The sequence below is a fragment of the Kogia breviceps genome, chromosome 3 (genome assembly GCF_026419965.1).
Source record: "Kogia breviceps isolate mKogBre1 chromosome 3, mKogBre1 haplotype 1, whole genome shotgun sequence".
Lineage (NCBI taxonomy): Eukaryota > Metazoa > Chordata > Mammalia > Artiodactyla > Physeteridae > Kogia > Kogia breviceps.
In genome coordinates this window covers 46542866-46555672 of record NC_081312.1, presented here as the reverse complement: position 1 = coordinate 46555672, position 12807 = coordinate 46542866, and the positions used below count along the sequence as shown (strand labels likewise).

The 12807-nt window shown below is 38.2% G+C and overlaps 1 protein-coding gene across 11 annotated transcripts in view; it reads left to right on the top strand.

Annotated features, from left to right (window-relative positions):
* SAMD4A (sterile alpha motif domain containing 4A) overlaps positions 1 to 12807 on the top strand; it is a 233191-nt gene that overhangs the window by 50294 nt on the left and 170090 nt on the right. The gene's annotated exons all lie outside the window — the stretch shown is intronic.

Genomic DNA, 12807 nt, shown 5'->3' with positions numbered 1-12807 from the left:
GAACACAGCCCTGCTGACACCTTGATTTTAGCCCAGTGAGACCCATTTTGGACTTCGGACCTCCAGGACTATAAGACAGTAAAAGTATCATTTTTTTTAAGCCACTAAGTTTATGATGATACGTTACAGTCACCAACAGGAAACTAATACAGTTCCAATATGGTCACCAAAGGGAGGCTCTGTCTGCCCCTGATGTTTCACCTCTGGAGAATAATGTGCTTTTTGGTATTCAGATGCTTTTGTGCAGGGTTAATTTATGCATCTGGAGAGGAAGGTGAATTTAATAGGACACAGTTTGAAAGAAATAGCTGTAATTGACTAATAAATCATCACAGGTTCCTCTTGGCCACACTGCACTTCTTTTGTCTGCCACATGATTATTCTGAGTGGACCTTTCTTGGCTATCAAAGAAAGTGCAGTTAGTTAAGTCCTTCATGAGTCAGATTGACAGCAAAAGTTAGCAAAATCATTCAGAATATCTTCTTGGAGTGTTTAAACTTGCTTGTGGGATCTTGTATTGTTTAGTCTTTGAAATAAAAGTAAAATTACCATCTCTTTGTGGATTTCTTTCCCCAGTAAGGAATTTATTTACTCTCTGAAAAATGGGAGCCTATTATGACTTTCAGAAACCTCTTTTGTTGGCACTGCTGATTTTTAGTTGGAGTATCACAGGTGATTCGACTACGTATGGTGTGTTTCTAACTTTCAGCTGGTTAGCGAATTCCTTTTGTCTTTCCATCTTTCCACAACCTGGTTTTTGTTTTTCTCTATAAATATGAACCACCCCTTCCAGAGCTAGATTACTTTCATTCAGTTCTGAATATTTAATAAGAGTTTCAGAAGGAAGCAAGAGTTTTTGTAGCATTTTCTCTTCCAAACAAGCTAGGGCTCAGTTCTTCAAATGAGAATGAAACTTAAATGTGGCCGAATCAGCATCGTCATTTGAAGTGATGAGAATGTATTTCTACAAAAGTATAAACTGAACTTTACAATGTAAAGAAGGAACAAAGTCATCTATAGAAAAGCAAGTCCAGGCCCCAGAGCTCACAGAGTACCCATTATAATCATTCCAGAAAAGCGTTTTCTTTACCGGAGAACTTACCAGCTAGCTCAGCCTGGCACAGCAACAGGCTGACACTAGCTCTTACTATTCTCTCCACTCGGTGTCTGAAAAGTATTTATTTTTTTAGTACATTTCTCTGACCTTTGGTTCTATGCCTCCACAGCTGGATATTGCTTACAGCTAAATGTTTTCTGTGATAAAGTTAATTTCTGAAGCTTTCAATTTTTTTTGAGCCAAGTTGCATGTAGCACTCAGTCTCTGTTGACAAAGTCTTACTACTATAAAAGTCCCTTCTGATTTTTTAAAAAAGTCAGGCAGTTTGATTCTCCTGTGAAATAGCTAATAGTCAATGATATAATAGTTTGACTCTGACACAATCTCACGATAGCTCAGCTCTAGTGCATGTCTTAGGAATGAGTGTGGAAAAAATAAGCTATGAAAAGCACTTGTAGCCAGATGGAAAAAGAGGAAGTTTTGATTCTTTCTCTCTATGAACAGCAGATATGCCCAAATCTTCAGAATTAAAATAAGAAGCTGATAGGGCCCATGATAGGCTTAAATTTTTTCTAAGGTTTCACCTAATAATAATGATTAAAAACCAGCATGATGATATCTAGAATTTATAGCACATTGAATTTGTACATTAAAAATCATATTAATTGTGATTATTCAAGGCTATATATAATAATGGCATAGAAATATAGTACTTTAGCCAAAAGGAAGCCTTTGACTCTTTGCTGGGCATATGGGTCTTAAAGAAGAAAAAAAACCTAAAAAGCCTAAAAACTAAAGAAGTAATAAGGGAAAATTAATGTTAATAATGTCATAGCTCACTTACCTTTTTATTCATAAAGCCCCATTTATTAATAGTAACAGCATCAACAATAATGAGCATATTCCTTCTCTGCCCTACAAGTGGCCTTTGAAGTTTCACAGAGCTCTTCATTCTGTTCAGTGAGTGTGCAGTGCTCAGAACACTGGTTGCCTTCCAGAGTGGGCTGAAATTCCCTAGGTAGCCCCAGGTCCCAGCAAACCATTTGATCAACCTTTACATAGAAATCAGCATAGAGAAGGCATTTGAAGAAACTCTTCCATATGTTAGGCTTTTCCCCTCTGGTTTTTTCCCCTGGCTTCCTATAAGGTCAAAAAGAGAGCCTGACATACTAGATTCTAGTAACATACTGAGTTTGATGGGAAATAAACCAGCAAGAGCTGTTGTTATTGCTAATAATTAGTGTCAACAGATCTCCTCAACCTGGGTGGAAACCCCCAGATGGGCCTTCCCTTGATAGATTCCCCCAGATGTGCAGACCCCTTGCTGAGGTCAGCTGGGTAGGTAGTAGTGGGTTCCTTACACCACTGGAACAGGGTATCTGTTGGTTTCCAAATTGCATCTCTGAATAGCACAGAATTTGAATTATTACTTAAACTGTAGGTTATTTATGTTTGGAAAATAACAACTGAAAATTTACCTGGAAAAAATTTTTATTCAGAGAAAATCCTTTCCATTAGATTGCATATAGCTAGTCAGTTTCTTCTAATTTTCCTTTTCTTTTAGCCTATCCCTTAATGTCCATATTTTCATGATAGGATACCATCACTTTTGTATTCCCTTGAATATGACAGTGTAATCTGCATGTCTCCCAGCCTTCTTTGAATCATTAGAAGCTCTTTCCTGCTCCATAGAATTTGGGCTGTTATTAATTTTACCTCTTATTTAAAAATCTTATCTTTCTTTGAATGTAAGTGTCTTCATTTTCCCTAATGTCTATTCCGGCAACTCTAATTGCTGTTTCTTCAGTCTAGGGTCATCTTCATTAGATTAATTACTGTGGAAGCCTGTTTCCTAAATGTGCTAATAGCATGAAAATGACTTATTTCCATGTTCTCTGTCACACTATGCTAAGAAACAGACAAAAAGAAAAATTTGTACAAGAAGACTGAAAAATACCAGTTTTCTTGAATGGCCCTTTTGAGGGAGCTGCACCCACTCATCTACCTGGATGTCAGGACTTGAGTGTGAGGGGCTAAAACCAGTGTGGAGGTTGGAATGGGCTGCTACCTGAGACAGTCAGTAGTGGAAAGAGACACAGTCCTCGTAAAGAGGAAGAGCCAAGGAAAGAAAATATACTCGCTGATTCTAATAGCAAGAACGGGATGCATACCAGGGGCAGAAGGCTTGGCTTGGGAGCTGGGTGGAGATTGGAGGGAGGTGAGAACAGGTTGGGATGACATGAAGTAGGTAGCAGGCATTGCTATGACCAGGACTGGGTGTTTCTGGTTTGCCTCTGTTGGTAGTAGGTTTTGGTGTATGTATACAAGGCTGGTTTAAAGGTCTATGGCTGGTTGTGAGCAGTCATGATGCAATAAAAATGTCTTTACAATGTGCCCAAGGGTTCTCACATTGTTGAAAAGGTCTGAGATGTTTGGACCATTACGGTGCAACTACTGTTGCTGGGTTCCAGCTGGGGCTCCTGCCTTATAACGCCTGCTTTCCAGTTCCCACGTCCACATGAAGGTGGACCAGGGGGTGACTGATTTGTTTGCACTTGATCTTTCTTCCACACCGTGTTTCTTACGTTTCATATAATATATCCCTCATTCTACCAGTTACACATCATAAGACAGTTTGTATCTTTAAAGTGGAGGTTCTCAAAGTGTGGTCTGGGGAACCCTAAGATCCCTAAGACCTTTTCAGAAGATCTGCAAGGTCAGACACACTTTTGCAATAATACTAAGACATTACTTGCCTTTTCGCTCTCATTATCTCATGACTATTTAGAGTACAAGTTCATCAATAAAGATTCAGATTCCATGTTGCAAGTAATCTTTAAGGAAACGACCAGTTGTGACGTTTTAGTCTTTATCAAAGAAGAATATCACAGTTATCTGAAAAGGCTATTAAAATACTCCTTCCTCTTCCAGCTACATTTCTGTGAGGCTAGATTTTCTTCATATACTTTAACTGAAAGAACATCACAACAGATTGAGTGCAGAAGGAGATATGAACATCAAGCTGACTTCAGTTAAGACAGACATCAGGGCTTCCCTGGTGGCGCAGTGGTTGAGAGTCCGCCTGCCGATGCAGGGGACACGGGTTCGTGCCCCGGTCCGGGAGGATCCCACATGCCGCGGAGAGGCTGGGCCCGTGAGCCATGGCCGCCGAGCCTGTGTGTCCGGAGCCTGTGCTCCGCAACGGGAGAGGCCATAGCAGTGAGAGGCCCGTATACCGCAAAAAAAAAAAAAAAAAAAAAAAAGACAGACATCAAAGAGATTTGCAAAAATGTAAATACTGTGGCCTTTCTCACTAAATTTTTTTTCTGGAAATCAGTCATTTTTCATAAAAATATATGATTTGCTTTAATGTATAATGGGTTTACTTATTTTAAAATAAATTAATGAATAAATATTTTTAAAGTTTCTTCATTTAAATTTATAATATAGTTAATCTGGATTTATAATATAGTATATCTGGATAAATATAATCTATATAAACAAAAGTTCTTTGGGGTTTTCAATAATTTTTAAGGGTGGAACTGGATCCTAAACTAAAAAGTTTGAGAACCTCAGCTTTAAAATAAGCATTTTATGGATAATGCAAAAATTTGGTTGTTAAATGACATAAATATATACCATAAAATCAGATATTGATAATAGAAGTGACTTTTAAAAGGCACTTGGTCTGGATCTCTCTTGTCTTCTGTGCCAGTGGTTAGTGTGTTTCCCTCTTCATTCTTCCCCTTACACACCAACTGAATCCCCTTAGCTGTAAAACCTGATGTAGGCCTTGTATAAATATGTGGGAAACAGTTACTATTTATTCTCTTTTCATAAAATGTTTCTAGCTGCCAGTGATACTTTAATGAAAGCAAGCAGTTTTTGCCCTTTTTGCCTAGGGGACATAGAGCTTTACAACAAAATTTCATTGATTTTTCAGTTATTTACCCGTTAAAATAAGAGCCAGAGGACAGCCTCCTAAGAGGAAGACTGGAGAAGCCACATTATTTCCCCCAATTTAAAGAGAGAGAGCTTGTGAAGTGGGAAGTGGCTGTGTGATTGTCTAATTAAGTCCTAGAGTCAGAGGTGAGGTCAGGGTCAGGATGTGGTTCTCCCGAGTTCAGCTCAGTCATCTCAAAATGTACCCTTATTACTGTCACCTTTCTTTGGTACTCTGCCCAGTGTGTGTTCCATAAAGATTAACTGCCAAGAGTGTAAGTTAGATGCCACGTCTAGTGCAGAGGGAGATGGACCAGAAGTCAAGGGCCCTGGCTGCTTCTCTAGGCTTCTCACAAGCTCACCTTGCAACCTTGGACAAGTCACCCAGCCTCCCGTGTGCTCTGGGTCATCTGTCAAATGAGGACTTACCTGCCAGGAGAGGAGGGAGGTAGTTTTAGAATGTAATTTTCTGGTACTCTATCTCATTGAATGCTCACAGCAAACCTCTGAAGTAACTAGGGCAGGTGTCATTACTTTCATTTTGCAGTTGAGGAAATACCTGAGATTATATGATTAGTAAATGATGACACTTTATTCTTTTTCCTAACAATACAAAAACATGAACCAGTCTCTTGACCCTTGAGAAACACCTGTTCAGAGCACAGGAGATGTATTGGACTTTTCAAGTTGGAACTCTGAATTATTTCATATAGAAATATTGTTACCTGTGGTTCTTCAGGACTGGATGCTTTAAGTACTACATTTCAGGAACATCCTGGGCTACATAGATATTTGTGGGTTGAGCTAGGACCCTCATCACCTCTTATAGCATTGTTTCTTGAAAAAGGTGTTGCAAGTTCTGTATAACCTGTATATAAATAAGCTTTTAGAATACAAAAAAATTCTGCAGCTAGGTACTGTCTGTTCTCTATTTTAATGTTTATCATTTTTATTTTGTGACTTATTTGAAAACACAATATGGTATTACTAATAAGTAAGAATATTTTATCTCAAAGTGATAGTCTTAAAAATATACTATTTCTGAGCTTCCCTGGTGGCACAGTGGTTGAGAGTCCGCCTGCCGATGCAGGGGACACGGGTTCGTGCCCCGGTCCGGGAAGATCCCGCATGCCGCGCAGTGGCTGGGCCCGTGAGCCATGGCCGCTGAACCTGCGCGTCCGGAGCCTGTGCTCCGCAGCGGGAGAGGCCACAACAGTGAGAGGCCCGCGTAACACACACAAAAAATAAATAAATAAAATTTTAAAAAATATATATCTATATATACTATTTCAAAAAGCTTTACTCCATTATTTTATTATACTACATTATTATATAACATTACATAAAACATTATTAATAATTACAGGAACTTTTTTGCCCATATGGAAGGCAGATTTAATTATATAATAGAAGTGAGTGGGGAAAAAATTCTCTCATCAGAAATTTCCTGTGTAAAAATAAAATTTCGTTGTACTCCATCCTCTATCAAATAAAATTTACTTGTATTTATAGTTGGCTATACAATTTACAGTATATCCCGTGAGACTCTGTGTCAACCACACATTATTTCTAGAGAAGATAACCACCATTAAATAGCTGCCTCTATTTAAGTGTAGAGAATGAAAATATAAAGCTTCCCATAGGAAAGGTTATAAACTGCCTTGCTCCCCCTGGTCTGCACATTTTATACGTGTCTCTATTGTTCTCTTTAAAACTATTCAGAGTTACTCCACACTTTCTTATATTCTGGGGAAAATTTTTTTCCATAACTCTATTGAATTATGTGGCAAGGCCTAGTTTTTGTTTTTGACTCTTTAGAACTTAAGTCTTTCATGAACAGACACATCTCCCAGAAAGATTACATACTAATCTATCATGATGTTTTGCCCTTCTTATCCCATTAGCAGCCTATTCTGCTGGTTAGAGCTTTGTGCCATTGTATAAAGCTGCATGTGTCTTGGTGGTTGTGTCAGTACTCTTTAAAGCGTAGGATCTGCGCGTGGGAAGGCTCTGGTTGAGGTCCCAAGCTTGCTGATTGAGGCAAGGTGATATCTCAAATCATCCAAAACAAATCGCCCCATCCTTAGATAACTGGATATAGTCAGCATAATATCTCTCATCAGCTTATTCCAGAATTTAATAATATGGAAACTTGACTTGTGAATTCCTTTGATTAAACTAAGCTTTTATAGAATTAAAACTTACTATTTTATTTAATATTGCTAAATGGATGTAATTATTTTGTTTTGACAAATTCAGAGCCTTTTAATGCCTATCTTGTCACCAACCTTGTTTATTTTTCCTGAAGTAACAATGCATACTTCAAGAATTCTGAATTTTCAAAAAAATGTGAAATTGTATTTTATAAGGTAGCAATAAAGAAATAATTCTCTTTTTTTTTTTTTTTTTTTTTTTGCGGTACGCGGGCCTCTCACTGTTGTGGCCTCTCCCGTTGCGGAGCACAGGCTCCGGATGCACAGGCTCAGCGGCCATGGCTCACGGGCCCAGCTGCTCCGCGGTATGTGGGATCTTCCCAGACCGGGGCACGAACCCGCGTCCCCTGCATCGGCAGGCGGACTCTCAACCACTGCGCCACCAGGGAAGCCCAAGAAATAATTCTCTTTAACTGAGAAAGGAGAATTTTGAATGTGAGCTAGTGAAAGCTGAGGCCAGAACTGCAATTTGTTTCCAGTCAACTTACTCGAGTAAAATTTATCCTTGATTTACTTATGTGTCAAACAAGTTATTCAAAACCCTTGTGAGTAACAAAATATATATTTACAAACCAAAGGGTTTTTTAAAGGTACTGAAGTTATGTATTTAATAAAGTGGAGGTGTTTAAATATGGTACCATTTTTTGCAGTTCTCTGAGAATAAAGGAGGGAAGGTGAAAAGGTCATTCATTTCCTTGAGGTAATATATTCCATAGGATATTTCTCCATAGGTATTTCTTTCTCAATTGTACATGGAAAGATTGTGGCTCCTCAAACACAGTAGGCTCTTTCAATCGGAAAGAAATACAACTGTGCATAAAAATACATAAATGATCAATAAGTTATAATATAAGAACATGCAAATATGAATTACTGTGTCAGTAATTTTACTGAAAGCAATAAACCATTTTCTTAAAGACATGAGTTCAGGCTTGGTTTGTTAAAATTATGTGAGGAAGAAGAACCTCACAATTCAGAGAAAAGTGGTATAGGAAGATAGTTTAGGTGTAGCCCGTTCCCTGGTGGATTCACATTTTGGTCTTCTTTGAAGTTGAGAAAATGAGCAAATGTCTGGTATCCCATACTGCATGTAGTCATTCTGATAAGCCATTGGATTACATGATTAGTTTTAAGAAGTCCTCCTACCTCTTTTTCCATCAGAGTTGTAACTACACTACTTGCACATTATCTATAGAATTAATAGTCAGGCACTAATGACGGTAACTTTAAACTGGACCTGGATCACCATTCAGTAAGTGTACCCAAAACAATTCTTTTCTCTGCAACTCATAACTATGCCTTGCTTAGAAACTTCTTGAAAATTGGGTACCTGATTTTAAGCACGATGTAAACTATGTTTTCACAAGTTTATTGATGTGAGAAAGACATAAAGCCTTCCTGACATCAAGATAGATGATACCTTTTAGGCCTGGCCCTGGGTTATTGGAGGAGATTAGTATGAGAGGATATGTTCTCTAAGGAGCCATTCCATTCATTACCCTGCTTTTTTTCAAGGGTGTGCAATTGATTGTGCCCCCAAACTATTAGTCTTTTGGTGACAGACATCATAAGAATAAACAATGCAGTGCTTTCAATTTGGATGAGGTGGCTTCTGGTACAACTCAGAATAAACTTGGCCTAGAGCTATATGGTATTGCTGATGTACTTTATTTCCAGTGGTGTACTAGAGTCAGCTCACACCATCTCCCATGAGCTGATTGAGAACAGCTCTTCCCAACTGCACTTTCAATGACATCACCTAGGTAGTCTGAAATCCACCATGTTGGTCGTCTTAATACCAGGGAAATTGGCACATGCTATAAATCCTGCCTTTCACCCCACAGAGAATCAGTTGTTAAAACATTTACTAACATACTACTGCTTCAAAACCAAGAGATAGTACATTTTGCAGTTTTGAGGTTTTAAACAATATCTACCAAGAATCAATCATAAAGGAAATATCAAATAAGTCTTTTGACATTGAGAAATCACAGATTTAGCCAAACTACCTCCACCCAAGCATTTATCAAATTTATCTCCCTTCAAACTTGAAAATGGTCTAGAGATTTTAAGCCTATGTTAGGAAAGATAAATATGTCTTCAAATATATTTTTAAATGTTAATTTGATTTAATAGATCTTTCCGGGATCTCTCTCTAGTGGGGAGAGTTTCTAAGGTATATTCCCTCAGGGCTGCTAATCTTGACTGGTACTCACAGAAGTTGGCCAATCACTAAGATGCTTTCCTTTCCTTTTTTTCCCCTTTTCTTTTGTTTGTTTTATTTTTAAGCTAACATTTGTCCTTTGGAAGATTACTTAGAGTTGTCTTGGGCAGGAAAGAAAAATGTTTTATTTCACTATTTATTGAACCTCTATAAAGTAATGTACTTTTTCCTAAGGCTAACTATACAATAGGGCTAGCGTTCTATAAAAAAGTCATGTAGGGCTTCCCTGGTGGCACAGTGGTTGAGAGTCCGCCTGCCGATGCAGGGGACACGGGTTCGTGCTCTGGTCCGGGAAGATCCCACATGCCGCGGAGCGGCTGGGCCCGTGAGCCATGGCTGCTGAACCTGTGCGTCCAGAGCCTGTGCTCCGCAACGGGAGAGGCCACAACAGTGAGAGGCCCGCATACCGCAAAAAAAAAAAAAAGTAGTCATGTCTTTTTTTTTTTTAACATCTTTATTGGAGTATAACTGTTTTACAATAGTGTTAGTTTTTCCTTTACAACAAAGTGAATCAGTTATACATATACATATATTCCCATATCTCCTCCCTCCTGCGTCACCCTCTCTTCCACCCTCCCTATCCCACCCCTCTAGGTGGTCACAAAGCACAGAGGTGATCTCCCTGTGCTATGCGGCAGCTTCCCACTAGCTATCTAATTTACATTTGGTAGTGTATATATGTCCCTGCCACTCTCTCACTTCGTCACAGCTTACCCTTCCCCCTCCCCATATCCTCAAGACCATGCTCTAGTAGGTCTGTGTTTTATTCCCATCCTACCACTAATCTCTTCATGACATTTTTTTTTCTTAGAGTCCATATATATGTGTTAGCATACGGTATTTGTTTTTCTCCTTCTGACTTACTTCACTCTGTATGACAGACTCCAGGTCTATCCACCTCATTACAAATAACTCAGTTTCATTTCTTTTTATGGCTGAGTCATATTCCATTGTATATATGTGTCACATCTTCTTTATCCATTCATCTGTTGATGGACATCTAGGTTGCTTCCATGACCTGGCTATCATAAATAGAGCTGCAATGAACATTTTGGTACATGACTCTTTTTGAATTATGGTTTTCTCAGGGTATATGCCCAGTAGTGGGATTGCTGGGTTCTATGGTAGTTCTATTTTTAGTTTCTTAAGGAACCCCCATACTGTTCTCCATAGTGGCTGTATCAATTTACATTCCCACTAGCAGTGCAAGAGGGTTCCCTTTTCTCCACACCCTCTCCAGCATTTATTGTTTCTAGAGTTTTTGATGATGGCCAATCTGACCGGTGTGAGATGATATCTCATTGTAGTTTTGATTTGCATTTCTCTAATGATTAATGATGTTGAGCATTCTTTCATGTGTTTGTTGGCAATCTGTATATCTTCTTTGGAGAAATGTCTATTTAGGTCTTCTGCCCATTTTTGGATTGGGTTGTTTTTTTTTTTGTTATTGAGCTGCATGAGTTGCTTATAAATTTTGGATATTAATCCTTTGTCAGCTGCTTCATTTTGCAAATATTTTCTCCCATTCTGAGTGTTGTCTTTTGGTCTTGTTTATGGTATCCTTTGCTGTGCAAAAGCTTTTAAGTTTCATTAGGTCCCATTTGTTTATTTTTGTTTTTATTTCCATTTCTCTAGGAGATGGGTCATAGAGTGTTCTGCCTATGTTTTCCTCTAAGAGTTTGATAGTGTCTGGCCTTACATTTAGGTCTTTAATCCATTTTGAGTTTATTTTTGTGTGTGGTGTTAGGGAGTGTTCTAATTTCATACTTTTACATGTAGCTGTCCAGTTTTCCCAGCACCACTTATTGAAGAGGCTGTCTTTTCTCCACTGTATATCCTTCCCTCCTTTATCAAAGACAAGGTGACCATATGTGTGTGGGTTTAATCTCTGGGCTTTCTATCCTGTTCCATTGATCTATATTTCTGTTTTTGTGCCAGTACCATACTGTCTTGATTACTGTAGCCTTGTAGTATAGTCTGAAGTCAGGGAGCCTGAGTCCTCCAGCTCCATTTTTCTTTCTCAAGATTGCTTTGACTATTTGGGGTCTTTTGTGTTTCCATACAAATTGTGAAATTTTTTGTTCTAGTTCTGTAAAAAATGCCAGTGGTAATTTGATAGGGATCGCATTGAATCTGTAGATTGCTTTGGGTAGTAGAATCATTTTCACAATGTTGATTCTTCCAATCCAAGAACATGGTATATTGCTCCACCTATTTGTATCATCTTTAATTTCTTTCATCAGTGTCTTATAGTTTTCTGCATGCAAGAAAAAAGCGTTGTGGTCAGAAAAGATACTTGATACGATTTCAATTTTCTTAAATTTGCCAAGGCTAGATTTGTGACCCAAGATATGATCGATCCTGGAGAATGTTCCATGAGCACTTGAGAAAAATGTGTATTCTGTTGTTTTTGGATGGAATGTCCTATAAATATCAATTGAGTCCATCTTGTGTAATGTATCATTTAAAGCTTGTGTTTCCTTATTTATTTTCATTTTGGTTGATCTGTCCATTGGTGAAAGTTGGGAGTTAAAGTCCCCTACTATGATTGTGTTACTGTCAATTTCCCCTTTTATGGCTGTTAGTATTTGCCTTATGTATTGAGGTGCTCCTATGTTGGGTGCATAAATATTTACAATTGTTATATCTTCTTCATGGATCGATCCCTTGATCATTATGTAGTGTCCTTCTTTGTCTCTTGTAATAGTTTTTATTTTAAAGTCTATTTTGTCTCATATGAGAATTGCTACTCCAGCTTTATTCTGATTTCCATTGCATGGAATATCTTTTTCCATCCCCTTACTTTCAGTCTGTATGTGTCCCTAGGTCTGAAGTGGGTCTCTTGTAGACAGCATATATATGGGTCTTGTTTTTGTATTCATTCATCCAGTCTGTGTCTTTTGGTGGGAGCATTTAAACCATTTACATTTAAGGTAATTATCAATATATATGTTCCTATTACCATTTATTTAATTGTTTCGGGTTGTTCTTGTAGGTCTTTTCCTTCTCTTGTGTTTCTTGCCTAGAGAAGTTCCTTTAGCATTTGTTGTAAAGCTGGTTTGGTGGTGCTGAACTCTCTCAGTTTTTGCTTGTCTGTAAAGATTTTAATTCCTCCGTCGAATCTGAACGAAATCCTTGCTGGGTAGAGTAATCTTGGTTGTAGGTTTTTTTTCCTTCATCACTTTAAATATGTCCTGCCACTCCCTTCTGGCTTGTAGAGTTTCTGCTGAAAGATCAGATGTTAACCTTATGGGGATTCCCTTGTGTGTTATTTGTTGTTTTTCCCTTGCTGCTTTTAATATGTTTTCTTTGTATTTAATTTTTGACAGTTTGATTATTATGTGTCTCGGCGTGTTTATCCTTGGGTTTAT